Below are 26,964 nucleotides of genomic sequence, written 5' to 3'. Positions count from 1 at the left end.
GTTATTTCCATTTTATTAAGGTCTGTTTCTAGAGTTTTTTCTTGTTCTTTTGTTTGGAATATATTCCTGTTTCTTCATTTTTCTTGGTTCTCTGTGTTGGTTTCTGCACATTTGATAAAACAGCTACCTCTTCCAGTCTGGATGGAATGGTCTCAGGTAGGAGAACCTCATCAGTCAGCCCAGCCTGAGGTCTTGTTTGTCTCTCAAACCTCTGTAACTGTCCAAGCCATCTTCTTTGTTCCTGGTGCTTCCCAGTAGTGGAGGGGGTGCCAAGGCCCATCAGTGTCTCAAAGGGGAGCACTACAGTCAGCACCTAGATGCAGGTTGATTGGAAGCTGGACTGTCAGAGAGTAGCTAGGAAAATATATCGTTAGGGCACTTCTAGGGAAAAACTGGGAGATGAGCGTTTTTGCCTGCTCTCTATACTTGGCCTGGGTGTGTAGCAGTGGGGGGTGCTCCTGCACCTATTGAGAACTGTTTCTGTGTTTGCTACAGTCCCGCAGCACTCATGCATGCAAGCCCTGTGGGCTATCAGAGCCGGGAGATGCGGGGACCCATCCCTGGGGTGACAGCTGCTAGTGCTGGGGTGCCGGTGTATGTACGCACTCCCTTGAGGGAGATACTGACAATTTGGAGTGGGTTAGAAGGCTACTGAGGAGGCATCCGCTGATTCCCTAGTCTTGGGGGAGGAGAGTAGGCGGCCTCTAGCCCCTGGATGTGAGCTAGAGTAGAAGCCTGGGCCTCAGGCTTGTAGTGTATATGCAAATAGACCCTTTTCAGGGAAAAACCAGGAGGTGGGGCTTTTCGTCTGTTTCCTGGGCCTCTGGCAGAAAGCCACAAAGTGCTCCCTCTAGAGACTGTTAAAAATTGTTTCTTTGTTTGCTGTATACAGGCTTGTGGGTTTCCTAGACACAAATCCCATTGGCTTCCAGAGCTGGATGTTTGAGGGGCTTGTCCCTCATTTGAGAGTCTTAAAAGTTGGTGTGCTTGCCGTGGGGTCCAAATTCTTTGTTCCTCCCTACTGGACTGAGATGTGCCAGGAGTGGGGTTTACGGTGAGTGTGTCTCAGCCTTTCCTACCAGTTCAAGGTGGGTATTTCCTCATTCGCCCAATGTGTAGGAGTCACTCAGCTGGTTTTTGAACTTCTTCCACCCACAGAGATGGAGTTGCTCTGTGGATAGCTGTGCAGTGAGTCCACAGCGGGAGGAGATCTTAGGAGCCTCCTCTGTCGCCATCTTGGAAGAGAACCCAAAACGAGTTCTATTTTTTACTGCATGATGAATTGTTGATGTTCAAAAGCCTAAATATGGGAAGAAGGGCATGATGAGAGGTGAGTAACCAAAGCGGAGGACCGTGCTGTGCACGTGAACTGAGTCACCCAGCATCCCCGCTGACACCCTTCCTATGTGCTGCCCCGTATCTCAGGAGCTGGAAAACCAGAGTTTTCACTGCATTTCCCCAGTTCTTCTGCATCTAGGGCTCAATAGCACTTTAGGTCCCACTATTTGGAAACATTAATGCAAGTTTGGAAAGTCTGCTTCTAATACTTCTGCTGACAGCACCATCGTGGAGGTGTCACCTCTCTGTAAGCAGTGCCCATTGACTGGCCTGTGGGACATTGAAAAGCACTGCCCAGGGCAAGTATTTAGCCCGTGTAGATTGCACTGGGCACAGCACGGTTCTGGATCCAGCAGCACGAGCAGGACCTACCCAGGGGGGTTCCTGATGGTGCCAACTCCCTGTCAGGGTAGCTTCCCGATCGTGGCAGGCGGTATGGCTCTGGAGTCTGCAGCTGTGGCTGCCGTCTCCCTGCATGGTTGAGGTCTGCTGAATCAGAGAAGAGCCAGTCACTTCTTTAGTTCTACAGGGTGGCTTTGGGCAGTGATCTTAAAAGATCAATCTGGAATCTGTTTCTTCAGCCTCCCCAAAGAGTCTGTAAACCATGTAATATCCTGGAATAAATCCCCTTCCACTTCAACTAGATTGAATCCTGTTGTCTGCAAGTGGATCCAGGCAATACACCATGTGCCCTTTGCTATTCCTTTCCCTGCATATCCTTTTTTTCACTAAACCAAGTCACTACACGTGGATCTAGAATATATTATTCATTCTCCTTGGCCAAACCACAGGCTTCCCTTTTTAAAAATGCAACTTGAGATTTACCCTCCATGAAGCCGTTTTAGATGAGTTCAGAAACACATCCCATTTCCTCTGAAACTGTAACTTAGACACTTAGTAACGGCTCTTTGGGGACTCCAAGAACATTAATCAGTTTCAGAACCAGAGTCAGAATACTTCCCCTGGGAGGCATTTTTCACATGAAGTAAAAAGTACTTTGACCTTAGCAGAGCAGATGAAGACTTAAAAGAAAAGCTAGCGTTGAAGGCTGGGATGGTGAAAGATGTGAAAACTCACTCCTCTAGTCTTTCAAGCTATTCCTCTTTCCGTTTCCTTATCTCTCTCCTTCCCACAACACTGGGAAATTGGCAGCAAAACTAGATGCAAGTTAATCATACCAATGACGGCACTCTTTCCAAAAAAAAAGTCCAAATCTGTCAGCAAAGCATTTCCACCTTTCAGGAGGCCCTGGAGCCCAGAGCTACCTCCAGTGTGCCTGCAACTTCTCTGAGCTGCAGGTGCTGGGTGCTGAGGGGGGCAGGCGGCTCCCGGCGGGCACACACCAGCCACAGCACTGCCCTCTGCTTTCCCAGGGGGTCTCTGTCCATTTCTCAGCCGCAGACTTTCCACCTGGCCCAGAGCAGGGGCAGATAGGGACGCAGAAGCAAACTCGCCAGCAGCTGTAAAGAGAAACTTGCAAAGGAAGACTAAATGAGGAGAGGTCATTCCAACTAATTTGTCAGAAACCATTTAAAATGCATAAATTGTATTTCTCTTTAACTGTGATTCCCAAAGTCTCTGCTTTTTTTCTTTTAACCTGTAGTTGCCTCACTCGGAGTGGTGTCATGACCCTTCGTCAGGGTTTGGTAGCAGTACCAGCAGTTTTGAAAATTAAAAGCGATGATAACTGGCAATTAACGATCATCTACATTTCGATATATTTTACAGTGCTAAGGAAAAACGCAAAGTGAGCTGTTTGTTAATCCTATGTGTTTACGGGTCGTTTCCAAAGCTCAGTGTTCTTTACTTTTTTTTTCATCTTTATTGGAGTATAATTGCTTTACAATGGTGTGTTAGTTTCTGCTTTAGAACAAAGTGAATCAGTTATACATATACATATATCCCCATATCCCCTCCCTCTTGCGTCTGTTCTTTAAATAATAAAGCCGACACGTTCTCTAACTCAAGAAGTTACGGCGTGAAGTGTCGCTGAACCCATACCTGGGATTTGGAGCTAAAACTTAACTGTAGAGATTCCTTAACTGGAAGGTTGTCCTGCTTGCTCAGGACGCCGGTCTGTAGCTCGTTTAATTATTCTTTCCTTCAGTGAGTGGATTGTAGTACCTGTCTTTTCGTTCACAGGTGTATGAAATGCTTGTCTCACCAGGATCAACCAGATATTTAAAACATATAAACATTTCCAAAAGTTACAAAAATGCATTTTTGAGCATTCTAAGCACTTTTATTCTTTTCCACCTGTCATGTGATCATCACTGAGAAGTAGAAAGGCGCTCAAGCACCTTGGCTTGATAATTCCCAAGGAAAAGGTCCCCACGACAAGGGCAAGCCGATGAGCCTCATAACTTGGCACATCGCAGGAACCGGCCGTCCGGAGGCATCTGCTCTTTCAAGATGTGGTAGAAACAAAGGGTGGGCGGGCGCCTGGAAAACTCCTAGCTTCCACTCCTTCTGCAGCTTCATCTTTAAAAAAGAAAGGGGGCAGGGAGTTCCACAGTCCAGTGGTTAGGACTCAGCACTTTCACTGCCAAGGGTTCGGGTTCAATCCCTGTCGGGGAACTAAGATCCTGCAAGCCACACAGTGCGGCCAAAAGAATTTTTTTTTTTTTTTTTTTTTTTTTTTTTTTTGCGGTACGCGGGCCTCTTACTGTTGTGGCCTCTCCCGTTGCGGAGCACAGGCTCCGGACGCGCAGGCTCAGCGGCCATGGCTCACGGGCCCAGCCGCTCCGCGGCATGTGGGATCCTCCCGGACCGGGGCACGAACCCGCGTTCCCTGCATCGGCAGGCGGACTCTCAACCACTGCGCCACCAGGGAAGCCCTGCATCCTCTTTTTTAAAAACTGTAGACCACTTTATTAAAACTAAAATTTGGTAACAAACACCAACATGTGTTACCAAAAGTGTCGTAATTGCTCTGAAAAATGTGCAAGTACATACACGTTTGGAATCCCTTCTTTTCATCATTTAGACAACGTTTAATTTCCTGCCCTGAAACATGTGGAATACCATTGTAAACAAAGTCTCCTCTGATGGGCTTTCAGGCTTGGGGTCGGTGTTGGGTGCTGAGAACGCATGGACTTGAGTTTCTCGCTCTCCGCGCAGGAGACAAGACACAGCAGCACATGCAGGAATCACTCCTCCTCAACCAGGTGACAAACCAGAGTGACGATCGTCCCCTTCCCCGTGCCCGGTGCCTACGTGACCTTTGCTCTCCACAGTGCGATCCCAGGAATTAACCACAAGAGCTGGTGTAGGGCTCGCCCTGCGTGCCAGGTCCGCGTTATCACGTGGGCCTCTCCACTGTCTCTGGGAGGCGGGGCCGCTCATCACCCCCGTGTCCTGCTGACCACACGGAGGCTCAGGGACAGTCAACCTGCCCAAGGAAAGCAGCCCAGGACCAGCCCAGGCCTCCGGTGCCGGCCCCCTGTGCTCAGCCAGCACATGGCTGCCCTTAGCGCCGGCTTCTGCTTATTAACCGGCCGCATTTCCCTCTCCTCAGGCCTAATGCAGTCAGAACTCTGAAATGCGAACTCAGAGTGATGATCACAAAGCCAAATAATACCAACATGCGAAATACGAGTCTTTAACACTCAGCTCACGCTTGAGACTTTCCTACAGTGCATCTCCTCTAAAGACCCCTGCAATTCACTTACAAATTAAGACTGTATATCAACTTGACCCATAATCAAACACATTTCAGCATTTATTGCAGGTCAAGTTAAGTCTGAATGTGTCATAAAATATTTAAGCTTCCCTGTAAGTAAAAAAAAAAGAAAGAATGGAGCTATTTAATTTTACACTTGAAAGATTTGAGCTCTACAATGCCGTATATTAAAGAGATTTCCCAGGCCAAGACAGGACCACCAAGGAAATTAAACTTTCCCTTCTTCATCATAAGTATTTACAAAAGAGAAGAAAAAAAAAAGCACTGAACACTGAAGAAAAACTAGGTTAAAAAGAATGGATGAATTCACATTTTTTTTTGTAGCTGACATTACACACGAAGAGGTTTCAAGCATCAGCAAGAAAATTAGATGAGGTCATCTCTATTGCCTCCCTATTTTTCCTGATTTTTATTGGAAATATATTAAATATACACAGAAAGTATCCTCACTCAGTTCAACAATTATCAATGCATACCTTATTTATATAAATATTTATATAAAACCCACCCAATACTCAGTTCCTTCAATTACTTTGAAGTAAATACAAGGTATATCATTTCACCTAAAAATACTTCCGTAGGCATTTCTAAAATATAACTACTCTTTTTGGGGGAAAAATAACTGCACTATAATTATCACAACTGAAACAATATGACAGTAATTCTCTAGCATCATCTGATACCCAGTCAGCGTTCACATTTCTCTAATCATTTCATGATTTCTTTTCATGGTCTGTTCAGTAGGGTCTGAAGTCCACACATTGTACCCGGCTGATACGTCTCTCAGGTCCTTCTTCATCTATAACTTCCCTCTCTTTTTCCTTGAAATGTATTTGTTGAAGAAACCAGGTCATTTGCCTTACAGCACTGTCTGTGTTCTGAGTTTGCTGATTGCATACTGCGGTGTCATTTAAATGTCCCCTGAAATTTGTGTAATTGGTAGTTCATTTGAGATCATTTCTGAGATTCAGCATTGCCTCTTCTGAGATTGGTCAACAGTATGATTTTTCCTTCCTCTCCAAAAGAACAAATCTATACCATGACCTCAATCTACACAGTGTACAGCTACTGCGGATGAGGATTTTTTCTGGGAAATTCTTTGGTGGGGAGGATACGTAAGGTCCTCACGTGGTCTAAAGGAAAGAGCACGTACAAACCTCAGAGCCCAACAGACCTCGCGGAAGAGCCACGTCCCCTACGAGTTATGTGACCTTGAGCCCAATAGTTACCCCTTGGTTATTTCATTTGGAACAATATACCTTCCTTCAAAAGCTGTTGTAAAGATTAAAAGAGTGGCACATATAGAGCATCAAGCACAGCCTAAGTTTCTAATCACGGCTGTCACTGCTCTAGCGCTCCGCAGCTCTCAAGCATGGCTCTGCCCTCTGCCGGGTCCTTTCCCGCTCTGTCTGCTGACCTACATCCCTTTCCAAGCTCCAGTCGCCCACTGCCTTCCCAGGAGGTGCTCCCAAACCCCCAGGCTGAATTACCAGTAGCTCCTCTGTGTACCCGCTGTCTCCTGAGTGATCAGCACTTATCAAACCACTAAACTGTGAGCTACCTACAGATAATGCCTCTGTGTCTTTATTTAAAGTTGTTTTAATTATAAAACATTCCACACATTAAAGTGCAAGAAATATTATACGTAAATATAAACAGTTTCTATATATATAAACTGTTACTTATTTACCCTCTACCAAAATTGGGCAAGTATTAATATTTTATCTAATTGGCTTCATCCTTCTCTCTTTTAAAAAATATAATATTACTGACCTAGATAAAGCCTACCCTTATACTTCATCCCTTTGCTCCTTCCCATAGGAAATGTCCACCTTAAAGCGTATTTTTGTACTTTTATTTCATAAATACGAATTCCTAGTCAAGATATACCATTGCACATATTGGGTCTTTAAGGTTTACATACAGAGTATCAGGCTGTATGTATTCTTTTGCTATTTGCCTTTTTTTTACTAAATTTTATACTTTTGAGATTTGTCCATGGTGTAATACGTACCTCTTCTCATTCACTTTAATTGCTGTGTAGTATTCCATTGTACAAATGAATTAAAATCCACTTAGCTATTTCCCTACTGAGGGGCGGCTGGGTTGGCTCCAAACTTTTGTTACTACAAACTGTGCTCCAGTGGCCAGCTGGGGACATCTGTTCACGTGTTAGCATTTCCGGCAGGGGTGGGGGGCGGGGCGGGGGGTGTCCTATCTCCATATCCCAAATCCTACAGCACAGTGCCTGAAATATTAAGTGCTCAATCGGTGTTTAGTGAAGGAAGACATAAAAATGTGAAATGTTTCATTCATCCAAGCATGAAATGCTGGTGGGCATAAAACCAAAGCATCACTGGGGCCCAATTAGTAAAGATACAGAGTTCTCCAGGAGCATTTAAAAATGTGAATAGACTGATATTTCGTGGCTGGAGCCAGAGAAATTCCTGTTCCAATGAATTACAGGGGAAATGAAAACATAATGCCAGAGAAAAGCCACCATTCCCCAGGTTGACTTTAGCTGTGTATCTAGTTCGGTCCTGAGGACAGACTGTCAATTGTTACCATGGGTGAAATTGAAGGCCGAGTCAACCACAGAGCTCTGATTTAAGGCCATGAGTTGCCAAGGGGTCTAATACCCCACATCATCATGAGGTCTTATTCACTTTCATGGGAATGATCAAAACTTGGCCAGAGCATAAGCAAATACACTTTGCCCCTAAGTGGCTACTGGGACATATGATGCCACATGTTAGAAGCCAACATCAAGATCACCAAGCTACTTTAAAGACCTGATAATTGATGCTATTTGAGGGAAAAAATACACTCTCAGCTTCTGATACTGCTTAGGAAACTAAATTAGAAAACCTCTCAACTTTGTCATTTTCCAACTTTCCCAGCTATGAGCCTCTCCCGTGCAAAGGCAATACCAAGGACCCATCAACCCAAATTATGAAACCACCTACATCTTCCTTAACCAAATGCTTGGCAGTAGAGATGAGATGGTCCTTAGACCACTCAGATCCACTCCCTGGAGCTGAAGATGAAAGTAACCTTCCCTGAGGCACAGGCCGCACATGGGAAGGTGGATGTCTGAATGAATTTAAAGTCCAGTTACAAGGAAAGAAGGAGGAAATAGATCTTGGGTAGAGAACCAGCAGTGTCAGCAACAGTCCACCCCTTTAACTTCCCCATATCCCTACGCACGCCTCTTGTCCTGATTTCAGATGCTCATGCCTACATGAAGTATACTCACTCCTGCTCCAAATCTAGGATCTCTGAGTGATGTGCAGCTTCATCTTCAAGTTCCTTCTCATGCTCAAGCAATGCACAGAAAAAACCAAGAGTGTTGCAATTAAAAAACAAAAGCCATTTGAATATATCATATAGGCCGGCTTTTCCCACTAGTCATTGGCTGAGTGATGGGATGGTGTAGCAGGTTGAGGGGCTTGGCCAGAAGAGCAGATCAAAATCTCCAACAGTCTCAGAGTGCTTTGAGGATAACGCCCCACTAGAAAGAAGGAGTCTAAAACAAACAGGTCTCCAGCTCAAGACATTTGTCAAATTTTGAAGCTGCAGGTAGCAACAGGGGGAAGAACTAAGATACAACTTCTACACGGCAGAACAGTTAGAATTCAAAGCTGAGAAAGGCCACGCTCGAAGGACAAGGATAAACCAGAGCTGAACCAAGTTTTCCAGAAACCTTGGAAACCAACCCAGCCTCAACCCAGCTCAATCTCTGCTTTCCTTGAAGGAATCATCCCTTTATTCTTCATGCTACATGGAAAAAAATAAAGACCTTTGCTGATGAAAGGTATTATACGGCATGACTGAGGTTCTTTCATAAACGTTCAGGCACACAACAAAGAGCCCGGAAGATGTGACCAACAACCAAGAGAATATAAACAATAAAAGCAGACGACGGAACATCCAGGTTTTGGAGAGAGCAGAGAATATTAAAGTATTAAAGAAATCAGTGTAAACGATGGATGGAAATCAATGAAAAATGGTTAATTCGACCATTAGAGTTAGAATATATACAAAACAATCAAAGGGACATTCTAAAACTAAAACGCACAATACCTAAAATTAAGAACCCACTGGGTGGGGATAACGGTAAGCTGGAAACAAGAGAAGTGAAATTGAAGACAAGTAAATAGAGAAATATATTAACTGAAACACAGAGAGGAAAAATAATACTATAAAGAGACACATGGGGTACATAGTCAAAAAACATAATATCATGAGATCGAAGTCCTAGAAGGAGAGGAAAGAGAGATTGGAGCAGAAGCAATACATGAAGCAGAAGACATAACAGCCAGGAAAGTTCCAAAATTGGTGAAAAGACATCAAACCACAGATCTGAAAATCTCAGGAACCCCAGCGGGGTAAATCAAAGAAAACCATACCTAGGCAAATCAGAGTCAAAGTCCTGAAAAACCTGAGAAAAGTGAAACTCAGATAACTAGCCACAGTACAAAAGACACGTTATCTCCAAAGAAGCAACAGTAAAACTGATGGGCTAACTTCAACAGAAACTATGGAAACCAGAACACAATAGAATGATGTCTTCACAGTGCTGAAAACCAACCTAGAATTTTATACTCAGTAAAACTGTTCTTTGAAAGTTAAAATAAAGACACTTTACAGACAAAGGCTGAGGGAATTAATCACAAGCATACTGGCACTCTAAGGAATACTAAAGGAAGTTCTTTGGGTTGAAGGAAATTTATCATAGATGGAAACATGGAACTGCAGTAGGGAATAACGAGCACTGGAAATGACGACGGCCACTCGCTGTCTTGATTACTGTAGCATTGTGCTGAGTTCTGAAGCGGGAGCCCTCCAACACTGTTCTTTTCCAGGAATGCTTTGTTATTCTGGGTCCTTCAAATTTGCATATGAATTTGAGATCAGGTTGCCAGTTTCTTGAAACAATGCAGCTGGGATTATGATACAAACTGCTTTGAGTCTATATGTCAGTTTGGTGGATATTGTCATTTTAACCATGTCTTCCAATTCATAAACATCGGATGTCAGTTCTTTTAAAACGTATTTCAACAACGTTTTGGAGTTTCAGCACACTGTATAAGTTTTTCACTTCTTTTGTTATATTTATTCGTAAGTATTCTTTTTGAGGCTACTGTAAATGGAATTGTTCTCTGAATTTCATTTTGATTGCTTCTAGCATATAGAAATGCAATTAACTTTGTATATTGATCTTGTATTCTGCAACTTAGCTGAACTTGCTTATTAGTTCTAATAGGTTTTTAGTGCAGTCCCTAGGATTTTCTATACATAAAATCATGCCATCTACAAATAGACATAGCTTCATTCTTCATTTTCAATATGGACGCCTTTGATCTTTCTTCTTGCTTAATTTCCCTGGCTAAATTCCCAGTATAAGGTCAAACAGAACTGGCAACAGCAAATATCTGTGCCTTGTTTCTGATCTTAGGTGGAAAGCACTCAGTCTTTTATACTAAGTATGGTGCACTTAGCTGTGCGTTCTTCACAGATGTCCTTCATCAGATTGAGAAAATTCCCTTCAATTCCTAATTTTTGAGTGTTTCTATCATGAAAGGGTATTGACTTTTGTCAAATACTTTTTCTGAATTGATTGAGATGATGATGTGGCTTTTTCCCTTCGTTCCTTTGATATACTGTACTACATTAATTTTTTTTTACGTTAAACCAAAAATTCTGGGATAAATCCCACTTAGCTATGGTGTACAATCCTCCTTTATATGTAGCTGGATTCAGTCTGTAAGGATTTTTGTTAAGGATTTTTGCATCTATATTCATAGGAAATATTGGATTGTAGTTTTCTTGTTTGTCTTTGTTTGGTTTTGGTATCAGGTTAATACTGACCTCATAGAATGAGTTGTTAAGTGTGCCTTTGTTTTTTTCTTTTCTTTTAAATTTGTTTTAAATCTATTTTTAGAGAGTTCAAAAGTAAAGCCTTCTGGACCTGGGCTTTTCATTGTGGGAAATTCTTTTTATATTTCTTTATTTATTTGGTTGCGCCGGGTCTTAGTTGCAGCCCGTGGGCTCCTTAGTTGTGGCTCGATGGCTCCTTAGTTGTGGCACATGACTCTTAGTTGCGACATGCATGTGGGATCTAGTTCCCTGACCAGGGATCGAACCCCTGCATTGGGAATGTGGAGTCTTATCTGCTGCTCCATCAGGGAAGTTCCGTTTGTGGGAATTTTTTAAATTACTAATTCAGTCTCTTTACAGGCAGTTTTTGGACGGAAGTACAGTGAGAGCATCACGGCCACCCTCGTTCTAGATAGTGTGGTGTGGACGCTGGAGAGGACCAGGCTCAGGAGCTGTCTGGTGACCGAAGGACCAACAAGTGGTATTTCATGGGGATTAGACTTGGACAGGCTGGCGGACCCGGCTCCACACGGAGGCAAAGGCGACCTGAGTGGAACGGGCACTTCCAGTCACCGCCAAGGACTGCCCCCTTCTGACTTCTGTGCTGCTACCTTCCCTCGGGCGAGAGGGGCTCCCCGCCCCGCCTGTCACGCGGCATGCAGGTGCAGCACCACATCTGCTGCCTCTTCGGAGGAAAAGCCAGAAATTCAAGTTTTCATTTTTAAATTCCTGATTTTTCAAAAGAATGACTTAGCATGTTGGGAAACAGCATGTGAATCCAACAAAACATACCTGCAGAGTGCATCTGAGCTGCGGTGACAGGTTGCAACCTCCGGGTGACAAGGCAGTTGTCCTTACGGCGTGTGGCCACGGCCAGGCCTGCTCTTAGGAAGCCCCTCGCAGACGGAGTGGGCTGCTGGGCCCGGCACCCACGGCTCACCCCAGCGCCCCTCGTCCCAGGCGTGGGGGACGTGCTCCCTGAGGAGCTGAACTGTCACCTCCTGTGGTCCTGTCTGCCGTCCTGGCGCTGATGGGCTGGAAACAGAGATGGCAGTGAGCACCCAGGTGATCGTTCCTCCGGGCTGGCAGACAGCCCACGCGAGGGTCTGTCCAGGCCGGGAACTCGCCAGGCGACCCGCAGGGGCCGGCAGAGCTGTCGCCGTCTGCCTCCGCCAAGTTCCTGTTCTTTTCCCAGCTTATTCTCCCCTGCAAGAGTGAAGCAGAGTAGAGCAAGCTTGCGCTAACTGAGCCCTGGTCCCAATTCCTGCCCACCTCAGGCCTGGGCCTGATGTGACGGCCTGGAACAGGGAGGGAGACTTTGCATAATCCTCATCGGACTGTTTCCCCTGAACCCACCACGGCACAAGTTGCCCCCTCCCAGTAGACACACGACAGGCCTCACACGCGGTGGGTCGAGCAGCACAACCGGTAGGCCTGGAGGGTGACCCAGGCCCTCTCCTTCTCTCCTGAGGAGCTGGTGACCACAGCCAGCCAGGGGCCGCGGGCAGCTCAGCGGAGGGAAAGAGCCCCTGACTGATGCTCTCACAGGGGACAGCGTTTCTACCTGGGAAACTGGGGGGTGGGCAGCGCTTCTGTTCCATCGGGAAGACAGCCAAAGCCCCAAAGCATCCGGACCCTGGTAGCCGCCCTGCCCTAACCCTGACTCCCCCGCAGGCCCGAGAGGCCAGGGTCTCAGAGCTTCAGTCCGCACGTGCTCGCCTGCAAAAGGGAAAGGATTCCAGGAACACAAAGTGTTGTCTTTCCAAAAACAGCAAGCCCAGATGCCTTATTCCGAAACTTTCTTCACACCTGGAGCTCAGCCTTCCCCATCCAGCGCGGGCTGGGGGTGCCGGCCGGGCTCTGCTGGGAAGCGGGCAGTGCTCCCCACCTGCGTGAGGAGCGAAGGTGTTGATGAGGAACGTGTGCGTTTCCAGGGGCTCGGAGCAGGCGTTTCTGGGCGGGGTCAAAGGAGGCTGCCAGGGAGCCCTCTGCCAGTCTTGTTTTCTCTGAACTTCTGGCCCCAGTGGGGAAAGGATATTGAAACTTCATTTTTTTTTTTTTTAGAAGATGTTGGGGGTAGGAGTTTTTGTTTTTTTGTTTTTTTCTGTGTTGGGTCTTCGTTTCTGTGCGAGGGCTTTCCCTAGTTGTGGCGAGCGGGGGCCACTCTTCATCGCGGTGCGCCGGCCTCTCACTATCGCGGCCTCTCTTGTTGCGGAGCACAGGCTCCAGACGCACAGGCTCAGTAGTTGAGGCTCACGGGCCCAGCCGCTCTGCGGCATGTGGGATCTTCCTGGACCAGGGCTCGAACCCGTGTCCCCTGCATCGGCAGGCGGACTCTCAACCACTGCGACACCAGGGAAGCCCGAAACTTCATTTTTAATTTTCAGTTATGGCCCACATGCTGAAGGGTTACAGCCTGGGATTTAGAAAACCAAGCTGTGAAAAAGACCTGAAATGCTATGTTCAAGGCTGGTCAGCCAGCCTACGATTCCTTCCAGGACACAAGCCCAAAGGCACAATCTGGGACGGTGATATATTATTCTATGCCAGTGACATCGTAAAGTTAGGACAACCCTGTTCACATCCCCAAAGTTGTGAGTTTATATCAATACTTCAGTCTGCAGGTTACCTAATGATTTCTACAGGGCTTTCCCACTTGGACGTGATGGACCCTCATCTCTCAGCTCTCCCCACGCTATCATTTGAGGAGTAAGCCTGGGGCCTTGACTGTATTTCTTTGAGGCCAGTTTGTGAAATGATGTGTAGACCAACCAGTCCTGGCAATAATCGAAAGAGGGGAAGTTGGAGAGAGAGACAGCCAGGCTCAGAATCAATCATCGCTCAGTGGATACCTTAACCACCAGTAACTCAAGAAAGCAAAGCTCTTCAAGAACGAACAGCTCGTGTCTCTCACTGGCACTGCTGGGGGATTCCAGAGAAAAACTGGCGACCGCAGGAAAGCCACCAGATCCCAAAGGGTCTTGTTAGATGCTCAGGGCTTTTCTTTTCTTTAAAGTTGAGTCATCAGGTTCATAGAGACAGGCAGCAGAATGGGAGCCTTTCCGGGCTGCAGGGACTGGGGAGGGGGTTAGTGTTTAATGGGGACAGATTTGCAGTCTTACAAGACAAGGAGCTCTGGAGATCTCCTGTTAAGTAGACTTAACACTACTGAACAGTTAAAAATAGTTAAGGTGATAATTTTTATATTATGTATATTTTGTTATAAAAATGAGAAAAAAAGAAAAAGAAGAGTTGAATTAGCTGCCAACATACACAAGTGAAGACATCACTGTTACAAATCTCGGCTCCCCGCTGCCCTTCTGTGCAGCCAGATCACGTGATACGGCGGGGTGCCCACCTGTGGGGCTGTGAGTGACAACCCCGGGTCAGCTGCGTGGCTCTGCCTGTCACATCCCAAGCTCCTGGGTCTCAGACTCCTGTGCTGGAGCAAATGGAACACACTCTCCACACCTGCCCCAGAGCAATTAAGATGCAAAACTTTAAATAGGCTTTAGATCCCCATTAGAAAAGTTCTTTACAACACACTCTTAGCTGTGCTTGACAAATGAATTAGGCAAATAGCAAATGTGGTCCCATGGGAGGGCAGCACAGGCTGGCCGGGCCGCACTCAGAGGGGCTTCTGTGTCGCCCCTGCAGCTGAGGTCCCCCTCTGCCGCTGCTCCGGGCCAGCCGCCCTGCCTGCTTCTGCAGACCTGGGGCCACTCAACAGGTCCTGAGGGACGAAGGGCACTGGTCCTCCTTCCAGGACACTGCCTCCCGGGAGCCCCAGGCCTGCAGCCAGGACCCTGAATGGGGACAGTGTGTGATCTCAGAGGGCCCATTCGTCTGGTCCTGGGAAGCAGGAGCCCAGCCCACCAAGGGCCAACTTTGGGGAAGATCTGTGGTGTGGAATCTGTGCCCTGGAAGCAAAGGTGAGTCCCCTGGCTGGTCGCTGCCAGCAATCACAGGCTACCAAGACACCTCTGGGGGTGACAGCCAGGGGCCCCCAGCCCCCGGCCCCGCCCGGAGCAGCCGTGCACAGTCACCCCTCTCTGGGGTCCAAAACGTTCCTCCCTGTGCAGTGTTTGCAGATCCAAGGACGGGTCCCAAGTTCCAAATAAGGAAGAATATCTGCAAACGGGCACCGAAGGAAAAGGAATAAATGCTTGTGACCTTGAGTTTTGCCGTCAAAGCACTTGGAAAGGCCCCCAAGCCTGACATTATTTTTCCAAGTTGTGGTCCTTAAGGTGTTGTCCAACAAGTGTCCGAAGGACCCAGGGAAGGACAGAGAGGCCTCGGTACCGCCTGTGTCAAGATGTCCCTGGAAGAACAAGCAGGGAGTCCTAAGGGCAAACGCAGGAATTAGCACAGGGAGACTTGGGCCCGGGGGTCTGGATGCCCACATTTCACAGTGACAGTGACCTTTAGAAGTGAAGCTGGCACGTGGCACAGAGCAACCCGACTTTAAAATCCATCAGTGGGACTTATGTTTTCATTTATGTTTTACTATTTTATGCAGAAATTCCTGGTTCTGGACGGCTCACAGAGGGAACCACAAGAGGAAATGGGTGAGCTGTGAGGGGCAGAGGATTGAAAACCCTAGGTTTTCAAGAAGAAAACCTGCAGTGTTTCCTGCATCTCTACGTTGGAATTTATCACTCGTCCAAGCACAACAGATAACTGAGCGGGGTATTCCGCCACCTCTCCAAAAACAATACGGCCACGTGTCCAAAGCCCACCGCTCCCAAAACCTCATATCCGTCTATGAAGGGTCGCTCTGTGGTAACCATCTCGTACCAGGCAAATCCTGCTGCTGTCACTGAGCAGGCACAGTGCTTTCCATTTCTATGTGGGCTTTGAACAGACCATAAATCCATGGATGAACTAGTCAGATTTTGACCACATTTCTTCCCACAAAGGCGAGGTGAGCTACGATGAATTTAAGCCTAGAGGCCTGCACAGGAAAATCCTACAAATTCCTTCTTCATAAATTGAGGATGAGACGTGCGGAGGATGCCCAGCGAGTTCTCGCTTACCCCCAGATTCCCAGGTCGTGTAATAGCTCGTTGGACGAATGGCTGGGAAAGCTCAGCCTTCCTCGGTTCTGGGCCAGCGCACCAGCGACCGCCCACGGCTGTAGCTGAGCCACCCCCCTTCCGGGGCTCAGATGCCTGGTCCCTAAATTAGGCCCTGTAGGTTTCCTGACCTAAGACTCCATGATTTTGTCTTTAATTTGCAGGAGGCAGGGAATAAAGATCAGATAATATCTTGGAAGAAATGGGCAAAGAAGTTGGAAGAGAAATTGTTGCCGGGGGCGATAGCAGCCAGCCCTATCTGCTTTAACCCCAGGGAAGAGGGATCCCTCTTTGCTTTGAGATCAGAGCTCAGCCTTTCTAGCTCCCAGAGAGATGCTGCAGCCTGAATCTCGCAGCCCTGGTGGGCAAAGAGAACTTGGCCTGAAGTGCGTCATTCCCCCAGCTGCAAAGAGCCCCGTGTTAGGCACGTCTTCACCTGGGAGAAAGGCACCTTATCACCACATTCAAGGGGAGAGGAGGGGAGAGAGGCCACATTATCATTAGTTAATTTCTGCTCTTGTGACAGGTACAGAGAAACAATGGGAAGATGACGTGGGGAAAGCAAAGGTTCCAGGAAAGGTCCAGGTGTATCACTGAACAGTGAAGTCCTTATAAATAAATGATGTCATATAGTCACAAAGGAGTTTTTAGAAAGCCTTACGCTACACTGGGTGAACACAAAGAGGCCAAACACTGCCTAACAAGGCTGTCTTTATTCCGTGGATCCCAACGCTTCCTTCAGCCGCTAAGGAGACCGCAGACGCTCTGGAGCACCCCAAGTTCAGAGGAACATCGGGACACTGGAAGGCTTCCAGGAAGGAGCCGCCAAGTGAGTTACAGGCTGCAAAGGGCAGCGTGACAGGAGAGGGTCAGCCGCACGGAGCCCCAGGTAAGCACGGCGCTCTGAGCCCACCAGCACCAGCACAACCCGCAAATAATCACCAGGACGCCCGGGAAGGTTCCCCTTCTCCCCAGAACTGGGGCCGGGCAGCTGCAGACCACACCTGGGCTCTCGGCCAGAGAGCCCACAACATAGTTATAACCTGCAGATCCGGGGGCCGCGGCTGCTGGCCTGAGGGACGGAGATTAGCTGTCGGCTGCCAGAGACACGGTCCCACGGGGGGTGACCAGCCAGGCAGAGTGGTGTCCGGGTCAGTGCAAGGCACGCACCGGCGCTCTCGCCTCTGTCCCCTCCTCCCACCCAGCCCTTCCCCTCGCTCTCCTTCCCTCCCTTCCCCCTCCCACCGCCACAGTGACGCCCGCTCGCTGGCCTCCCGTTCCATCCGCTGCTTCAGTCCGGGGAGTAATGAGATGTTACAACAGACCGCCCTTGAGGCCTCCGTGACCCTGCAGACCAGCCTCCAAGACCACAGGGTCTGCAAAGACGCGCAGCCAGCACACCGCCAGGGTCACGGGAGAGACCGTGGAGGCCACTGCACCGCCTCGGTCCTGCCCACCTGCCGCCCAGCCTGCATCTCGCACCGCAGTGTGGGTCAGAGGTCAAGGATGCAGTCTTCTGGAATCCTGGGTCTGTCCTCTTCCACTTACGCAGCCTGAGCCTGTCTTTCCCTCAAATGCACAACCTCTTACCCTAAATTTAATTTTTTAAAAACCCAGAGGCAGGAAGATGTGGGAGAGTTACTTCATCTTCTGTGTTTGAAATCAGTGATCTGAAAACACATGGCTTTCAGGTGCACTGACGTGGCCATTACCTGGGGCAGTTTACAGATGAATTACTCATGCTTCAGGAGAAGCTCTCCCGAGTCTTTTCTTTCCTTTTTTAAACAATCCTGTGTTGACTGAGAACAAGCAAGGAAACCAGCATGGAGAACACCGTTAGCCAGCCCACCTGGAGGGACAGGTGCGCGGCTCCACCTGGCCTGGGGGGCAGCCCTGGAAGCTTTGCCATCACAGGCCCCTCACCCCTGGGAAGCTAAGGTTCTACCAGGGTCTTCCTAACCCGTGTCCACTCTTCTTCCTTAGAAAGAAACCTCATAAACGTGACAACCATCCTATAGTTCAGATTTGGTCAGGGTTCCGGGTCCACCTGTGATCCTATGATCGGCGGTTGTCTGTGATGTAAGGACACAGGACGGAATGTCCGCTGACCCCCAGACATGGAGTGTGGACGGGTGGACAGAAAGGCAAGCCGTGTGGCCAGAATTCAGTGCCGGCTTGGGGTCAGAGCTGCTTCTACTTCTCTGCCTCCTTCCAGCTGTTCTGCGGCTTCCCCAGGACCCCCGGAGTCCAGGCCTCCTCCTGCCACCTGCACCCCGTCTTGCAGGCTCTGCAGCTGCGGTGTGAGGTTCCACAGGGCCCCCTGCTCACCCTGTGTCACAGGAGCAGTTGGGTAAAGCTGGAGGGGCCACCGGAGGAATCCAGGCCCAGGCGGATAAAGGCCAATGTCCTACGAGACAGTGGAGGAGACAAAGGGCCCAGGACCCAGAGGGCCCCGAGGAGGTGCAGCTCAGGCAGCTCGTGGGGCTGGGGTCTCAGAGACCCCAGGTTAACCATGGCAGAGCATGAATGGATGAACAGATAAACAGAACGTGTTCTGTCCAGACAGTGGAATATTATTCAGTCTTGAAAAGGAAGGAAACTATGACACCTGCTACAACATGGCTGAACCTTGAGGGCGCGATGCTCAGTGAAATAAGCCAGTTGCGAAAGGGACAAACAGGGTCGGATTCCACTTATATGAGGCACGCAGAGCAGCCAACTTCACAGAGACAGAGTAGAGTGCTGGGCGCCAGGGGCTGGGGAGGGAAGGTATGAGAGGCACGCACGTAACGAGTACAGATTCCAGTTTCGCAACATGAGAATGCTCTAGAGGTGGATGGTGGGATGGTTGCACAACAGTGTGGACATGCTTAATGTTACCGAGCTGTACACTTAAAACTTGTTAAAGTGGTACATTTTATGTTATGTGTAGCTTAACTGCAATTTTAAAAGGGTTAAGATAGTGTTTTAAAAAGTGAACCTGGGGGAACCCCAGAGGTATCCTTGCTGACATCAGTAGGATGTCCACCATCATCACAACCATCAACACAGTACTGGTGATGCTAGCCCAAACAGTTAGGTATGACAAAGAAATTAGATGCGTAAACATTGAGAGGAGGTGAACCTCTGACTGTTGATTCATGGTATTACTACAACCAGGAAACCATAAGAGAATTAACCAAAACTACTACTATAAACAAGACTTCTACAAGAGGAAGGTCGAAACAAGGTCAACACTAGACTCTACCATGCCTTTGTTCAGCTTAGGAAAATGTGTCCCATCCCAGTAGAAAGGGCACCTCTTTCTGGTCATGGGGTCATAGCCCCATGAGCATGCTGCCTGGCCAGGAAAGGGCAAGCTGAGTTCCAGCCCCATGCCCCCCTCAGCTGGAGGCCTTGTGCAATGACAAGGTACACAAATGCACACTCTCAGTAGTCAGACAGAAAATTAACACGTAGAAATCAACAGCTTCACACAAACAAACAACTCTCCTTCAAAAGATGGGGAACGCAACACCGTTTACAAGATCAGTAAGAGAAGAAACATCTAGGAAAAACTTAACAAGAAATGTGTAAACCTTCAGAATAAAACTTCAAAATGCTCCTGAAGGATACAAAGGTGGAATTTTTAAATGGAAGAACATACCATGTTCTTGACAGGAAGACTCAACATCAAAAGATGCCAACTCTCTCTACATTCATTTAATTAAAAATGAATACCATCTCAATTTTTTAAAGGGCATTTTTCTGGAACTAGACAAGCAATTCTAAAGTCCATATGAAAAAAAGGAAAGAGAACCAAGAAAATTCTGAGAAGAAAAATGAGGGAATTATTATTAATTTTCCTGGATGTGGTAACGACGTGATGATTATGTAAGAAAACGTCTTCCTTTCGGGAGTGGCATGCTGACATGCTGTCTGCACCTTCTGTGTGTATGCACAGGCTCACACACATCTGTGCTCACACACACACACAGCTAGGGCAAAGGTGGTAACTGCTATCAATTGTTGAATTTAGAGGGTGGATACATAGGTGATCATAAGTAAATAAATAGGTGATTTATTTATTCATAATAAAAAGCTGAAAAAAGGTACACCATAAACAAAGTCAAAAGACAAATGACAAACTGGGAAAAACTTCATAACTCATATCATACACAAGCGTTCGCCTTCCTCAAAAACCCCCAAGACCGACACCACGGAGGCTGGGATGGCAGGGGTGGGAATTCCACACCCATCAAAATTACAGACGTGCCTACTTCGGGCCTGACCACCTGACGTCTGGGAATTTAGGCTGTGATGGTCCTCACACACACATGACAGGTTCCAAGTCGATCCACTGAATCATTGTTTGTTCTAGTAAAAGGCTGACAACACCACAAGCATCCCTCCATGCGGGGTTAAATGACCTCAGCACGTCCACCCACAGAAGAGCAGGCGCCTCTGGAGAAGAAGCTCCCTGGGCACTAAGCAGAGATCTGCAGGATACAGTATTAGGGGAAAACTGAGGTGTTTGGGGGTTAAAAAGGAAGAAAAATAAGAACATATATTTATTTGTTTATATTTCCACAGTGACATACCAGAAGGACACGGCATGCATCGTCCCCCAGGTACACACACAAACCTAATCAAAGGAGCTGCACTACAGCTGGGCTTTGGGAACGGGAGGCCAGTGACCCAGGCGGGAGGAAGACGTCTCAACGTCTGCCTTTTTACATCTTTTCTACGTAAACCATGTGCATGGATCACCTATTCCAACAATAAAATTCAAAAGAAAAAGAAAGACATCAAGAACTTCTGAATTCCAGACAAGGATTTCCTAAGTGTTGGCAAGACAATGTGAAGATTCCTCTATGAGTCGTCTGGCCAACACCTTGGTCCCTGACCGCCTCTGTGACCTCGGTCACCTCCTTTAAATGGTGCCAAATAGGGAGCCCGCTGCTCAGCTGGTGAGCCGGGTCCCTGTGCAGAAATAACCTCGACAATCCAGAGCAAGAAAACCCCTTCCCTCGGTGACTAGAAGCGTGGCATTTGCTCTAAACTCTCCATCAGCTCTCCCCCAGGCTCTGCTTGTATAGATACAGCCCGGCTTCGCCCAGGGGCCTCGGTCCTTTCCAGATAATTCCTAAACAAATATGGAGGCGAGACAATCAAAGAGCAAGATCAGGGAGGGCGGGGAGCCGCTGCCCCTCGTGGTCTCGTCCAAGACACCAGCGCGAAGCACGTCGCCACCCTACTGAGCCACCCGGATGCCAGGAGCCCACACGTGCTGATTCTGTCCGTTCCAGTCTCTTCGTAAGAGAGAAAAGCCAGAGAATGTGAAGGGCCTGTGCTACGTGCATGGAGCGCGGGCCCACCGGAAAGCCCTACCCTCTCCCAGAAGCCACCTGCTCAGGGTGAAGACAGAATACTTTGCAGAGCGTAGCTGCCTGTCGGGCGGACGTCCCTGGGCTGCCCAGGAGGCGACGGGGGACAGAGGCTCAGGCAGCACCCCCATCCTGACACCCCTCGGCGGCTCCCCTGCGGTAAAGTCAGCTAGGAAGAGAATAGCACTCACTAAAAGCCTACGCAGCCCGAAGGTCCGGGAGAGGGAGGCGATGCATTTCGTGGGCCACCTGCAGGGGGACGGCCCGGGGTTTAGAGCCGTCAGGAAAGCTCTCGGGTCTCCCCGACAGTCGACCTGGGCCGCTGCTCAGGCCAGCAGGACAGGCCCAGCGCCCGATGAGTGCCCTGTGTCCCCAGCGTCCTACTCACCTACCCAGGGCCAGGCCAGCTGGGGGTGACAGCCGCCGTCACAGCCTGGCGCCCCCAGGGACAAAGCCGCCTCGAGTTATCTTCCTAAATCCTCGGCCTTTCTCCACCCCCGACAACTTCAGCTCTTTCTGTTTTCATTTTACACAATAAAGTTACACAGGGCAATACGATATTTAAATACAGAAAATTAGAGATTTGGGGTTTTCCCAAGTAGGGTAATGTCCGTGTCAACTCGTCACTCACAGCCCCTCTGGAGAGAACTGCAGGCTGTAGGGGGCCTCCCAGCCCAGCGCCCTCCTGACCTCTGCTCACCGGATCCATCAAGGCCCTGGACTGTTTTCCCGGAGAACCGGGGAGAACAGTGCTGCTGGCTCTAGCTAACGACCGGCAGCACCAAACCCACGGAAGCAGGCGGGAGGTGAGCTCAGCTCCGGGCCGTGGCTCAGGCCACAGCGTCTGCGCCCTCCCCGGGCGTCCCGGAGCGACCGCTCTCTCCCAGGACATGTAAATACAGCTTTGTGACCAGAGGAGGATGACAAGGTCAGGGCCAGGGAGAGACCCCACTCAGAGCTTTCTTTTTTTTTTTTTGTGGTACGCGGGCCTCTCACTGCTGTGGCCTCTCCCGTTGTGGAGCGCAGGCTCCGGATGCGCAGGCTCAGCGGCCATGGCTCACGGGCCCAGCCGCTCTGCAGCACATGGGATCTTCCCGGACCGGGGCACGAACCCGTGTCCCCTGCATCGGCAGGCGGACTCTCAACCACTGCGCCACCAGGGAAGCCCAGAGCATTCTTGATAAAAGAGCAAACCTTGGGGACCCAGGGGTGTGCACGTCTCCCCATCATCCTCCTTCCTGCTGTGGCCCCCTTCTGATTCCTAGTTCACATTCCTAAATTTGAGGTAGCAGCCACGCGAGTCCGTGCTTCAGAATTACCGAGTTCCGACACGTCTGCCCCTGTTTCCCTTCCTTTCCTGACACATAAAGCGAGAGAGTCTCTGGGGACGCCCTGGTTCAGGGTTTGCATCAGCCAGACTGAGGGTGAGGGTGTGCGTGCCGCGTGTGTCAGTGGGTGGTGTGTGTGTGTGTGTGAGAGTGAGTGTGCTGAGCGGGGGGTGAGCACGTGTGTGGTGTGTGTGTGAGCGTGTGTGGGGGTCAGAGACGGAGACAGAACACCTCTTGGGTGGCGGGGTCACATGCTGAATCACTGGTGAACTGAAGCCAAGCAATTCAAACGAAGAATTTCTGTTTTCATTGACTCACGAAAGGCTTAATAGCTCTGGCAGAAACTCCCCCAGATTTTTACCTTTGGGCAGACATGGCCCAGCACCAGACAAGAGGTTTCCGCCCCAAAGCATCTGGCAGGAAGTCAGGAGCAAGGAAGTCAAGTGGCTGAGCCCGTCGCCTGGCCTCGCGGTGGCCAGCCTCTGCTCCCGCGGGCGCCGGACGCAGTCTCTGCGTCCCCGGCGACAGCGCTCGACTCACCTGGCCGCAGGGTTACGTCCCAGGAAGGGATTTGTGAGCTAGTGGAAAGCCACCTTTCCGGAAACAGCACGTGCTGTAGACTTCACAGAAAAATCCACACACATACCCTAGAGCTACCTCCTCTGTAGAGAACCTTCCGTGCTCACAACACCCTGATAATCCTTCCTGTGAGAAACTGACACACAGAGCATGTTTCGTCATTAAGTTCAGAGGACAGGTGTGTAACGTTCCGGAGCAGCTGCCAATGCACAACGTGAAGTGGAGAAGTGAGGCCCTTTCCAGACTTGTGCCCCCGAAGCACACGTGCCCGAATCACCTGGATAAAGCGCGGACACACGTGCCACTCGACGGAGCTGACGAACGGTCGGAATTCCCCACCTCAACCTGCACGTGTCGTTCGTTCCCCGAATGATCGAAAACAAAAATGCTTCCAAAAACTAAGCTACGCGTGTGAGCTACCTACTGTCTGCCGAAGAGTCACCTGCCACTTCCTTACGGCCAGGCTCTGAGGACAGGCGACCACAGGCCGGACCTGCCCTGTGACGATGACAATGGGTGACACGGGCCACCTGTCCTACGCTCCTGCCTCAAGCCAGACACCGTCCCATGGGCTTTATCACCACTTTCATGCAATTCCCAACAACTGAATTACAGCTGAATTGCAGTCAACTCCATTCAGAACCCCTCTGTCCCGAACATTGCCAGCAATCCCAGCCACCGGTCAGGGCGAACTGGGCTCCGCGGGCACATCTGAGACCTGGGGGCTGAACTATCGCCATTTCCTCGTAAGTGCAGGAGCCTCTGTCAATAGGGACAGAAGCTCGTCACACTTATGCTGTCGCCTTGCGGCTGGCACAGCACGTGGCACAGGCTACATGTCGAATAATAACGTTTTCGTGCTTTCCTTCTGCGTGGAGATGGCCAGTACCAAGCCTCGAGTCACACCAAGTCCAAGAGAGGCCGCCCCTCCCTCGAAAGCCCACTTGGGGGCACTGTTTCAGAGTCACGGTCGTTATCCACCTGTGCAGGTGACACTGTCTCATGAGAAATGCACAGGGGAGAGAAAAGCCACAGTATTTCAACCACAGTAATTAACAGACGGCCCAAATTCCACTGTGCTCAGCGGGGTTCAAAGAGCCTGAAATACCTGTGTTTGGTAACTGAGGTTGAGACGATTATCAATGCTGGGTGCAAAGCAAGATCAAAGGAGCCCCCAGAGTTTCTCTGTCTTTTGGCAACTCTAGGCCCCATTCTTCTTCGCATTGCCCACTCTCAGTGCCCGTTCACAGTCAGGGCTTGACAAACGCTTCTTGCAAAATCACAGGGCACAGCACGTCCATGTCGGCACCTAAACACCAGGAAACCATCCCCCAACAGAACAGACAGACGACAGGAAAGAGGGCTCTGGTCCCATCGTGGGCGGCCTCTTTCCACGTGGAACCAGAGCCCATGCACCGGCTGCCCCATATCCACCCCAGATGCACCCCGTGTAGTCTGGGCCCTGTCCAGCCTCTACAGAAGTGTTTCCCAAGAGGGAACCCAGAGAACAGTGGTCTGGGAGATAATTCCACGGTCAACCTGTGTGGGGCACACACGCACTTCATGGGATTTCAAAATGTGCTTTAGCAGCTAAAGGTTCTGAGAAGGCCTGCGGAGGAGAAACAAGCTTGACTCTGCACAGAATTTCCCAAGTCGACCCAACCACACGATCCAGGTGACTAGTGATCTGTGGAGCTCACTTTAGGGACGGTGCCCAATGGGAAGAGTTTCATCATCTCACTCTGGAGAAGTGACTGGACACGCCGTCCTTGTCATGAAAATGTGAAAAGGACACCAGAAAGGGATCCCTTACTTGAAGTGTTTTCTCCCAACATGGCTCCAAAGGCCAAAAACACCATCTCCAAGTGAAATAATTCACTGCTTCTAGGACACTGAAGACCCTCACGTTCGACAGCTGAACGCTGACAACCTTCGTTCTTCGGTACATGCCAACACACTGCCACTGGTGACAGCACGTGAGGTTGACGCCGGTGCCAGTCGTAGCCGGAAACGTGGGGGCCTTGACAAGCAACTTTCCTGACAGCGGTATGAAGACGAGACAGAAGAGAGATTGCTGCTTCAAGGGAGAGAAGGGAAAAGAGCTGTTTTCAAAGTCTGGCGTCTTTATTAAGAAAACATTATATAAATGCAGATAATTTTTAAAATGTGGATTATCTTTGCTTTGATAAGACCAAAAATTAAATGACTACATCATAGTCATTACCCAGAATCCACAGCTCTTAAAAATGCCCGTTGGTTTTACCAATATACAGTCGATCCTCATGTCCATATCTGCGAATTCTCCTACTCACTAAAGTTTATTTGTGACCCCAAATCAATACTCTCAGTGTTTCCACTGCCATTCATGGACATGCATAGGGCAGTAAAGAACTTGAGTTGTCTTTTCGTGGCCTTGGTAGTGGCCCATTTCCACTTTTCTGTGCCGCTTACGGTGGTCCCCAAGCAGGGTGAGGAATGCCGTCTCGTCCTCCTAAGGGCAAGAAGGCCGTGACGTTCCTCAGCTGCGTGTATTGGATGAACTTCATCCAGGTCTGAGTCACGGTGCTGTGGGCCGTGAGCTCAGCGTTAAAGAATCAGCAATGAGTATTAAATAAGGTGTCTCTGAACAGAAGCTCACGTAAAGCAAGGTCCTGTGTTAATCAGTTGATGAAAATGTTGTGACCAGAGACTCACAGAAACCTGACCCTGTGTTTCCCCAGGAGCCCTGGTCAGTGTCTCTAGTTCAGAGTCCATGGCGGCAACGTTCCAGAGCTGAATATCACCGATGATGAGAATGGCCTCTGACATATTTGGGGAGCAGGGAGAAAAGTTTCCTTCAAGAAGAGGTCTCAGAGGTTGAGCAGGATTTACTTCCTAAGGTGAGCGCGCTGCCAGGAGCCCACCTCCAGCCTGGTGGGAGCCCTGGATGGTCAGCCGCTGGTGCCCTCTGGTCCTGGGCGGCAGAGGACGCAGGGCAGCGCCGTCTGAGGGCGTCCGTGGCCAGCCTGCTGACTCAGCCCCAAGCGAGACTCCCTCGTTCCTTCAGAGCTTTCTCTTGACTGCTGGCAGAAGCCCTAAAAGGCGACACTTCACGCACGTCTCAGGTCTGCTGCTCGAAACTGTCGTTCCCGTCTGGCTCATTTTAAGTCGAGATCCACTGAATCTGAAACATCATGATGATCAGGGGCAACTGTGGCTTCAAACAGCCTGAGAAGATCTGATGATGTCATCAGACTGGTTTTCAGACATTGTAACCTCGCCCTCTTCTCTAAAGGAGGATCCGGGAGGTCGTTGCATGATGGGGCCGTGCTACTATGTCTGCAGCCGGCGCGGCTGCCCTGACTGCACTGAGCGCCCGCTGACCTAGAGGAGCCATTCGGTCACGGGAAGAAGCTGCTGAGGCCACCACGTGGGCCAGGCTTGGTTCTGAAGGAAGAAAAGTTCTAGTCTCTCCTCCTGCTTCCTTCTAGCCCCAGTGCCCTCTCTCCCCACACACACCAACACACACACACACCAACACTCACACACCAACACACACACACCCAACAACACACCAACATACACACCAACACACGTACCAACACACACACACACCAACACACACACACACCCAACAACACACCAACATACACACCAACACACGCACAACACACACACCAAACAACACATCAACATACACACCAACACACACGCACAACACACAGGCACAACACACA

This window comes from Orcinus orca, chromosome 10, assembly GCF_937001465.1.
Source record: "Orcinus orca chromosome 10, mOrcOrc1.1, whole genome shotgun sequence".
NCBI classification, from domain to species: Eukaryota; Metazoa; Chordata; class Mammalia; order Artiodactyla; family Delphinidae; genus Orcinus; species Orcinus orca.
This window is presented reverse-complemented; position numbering follows the sequence as displayed.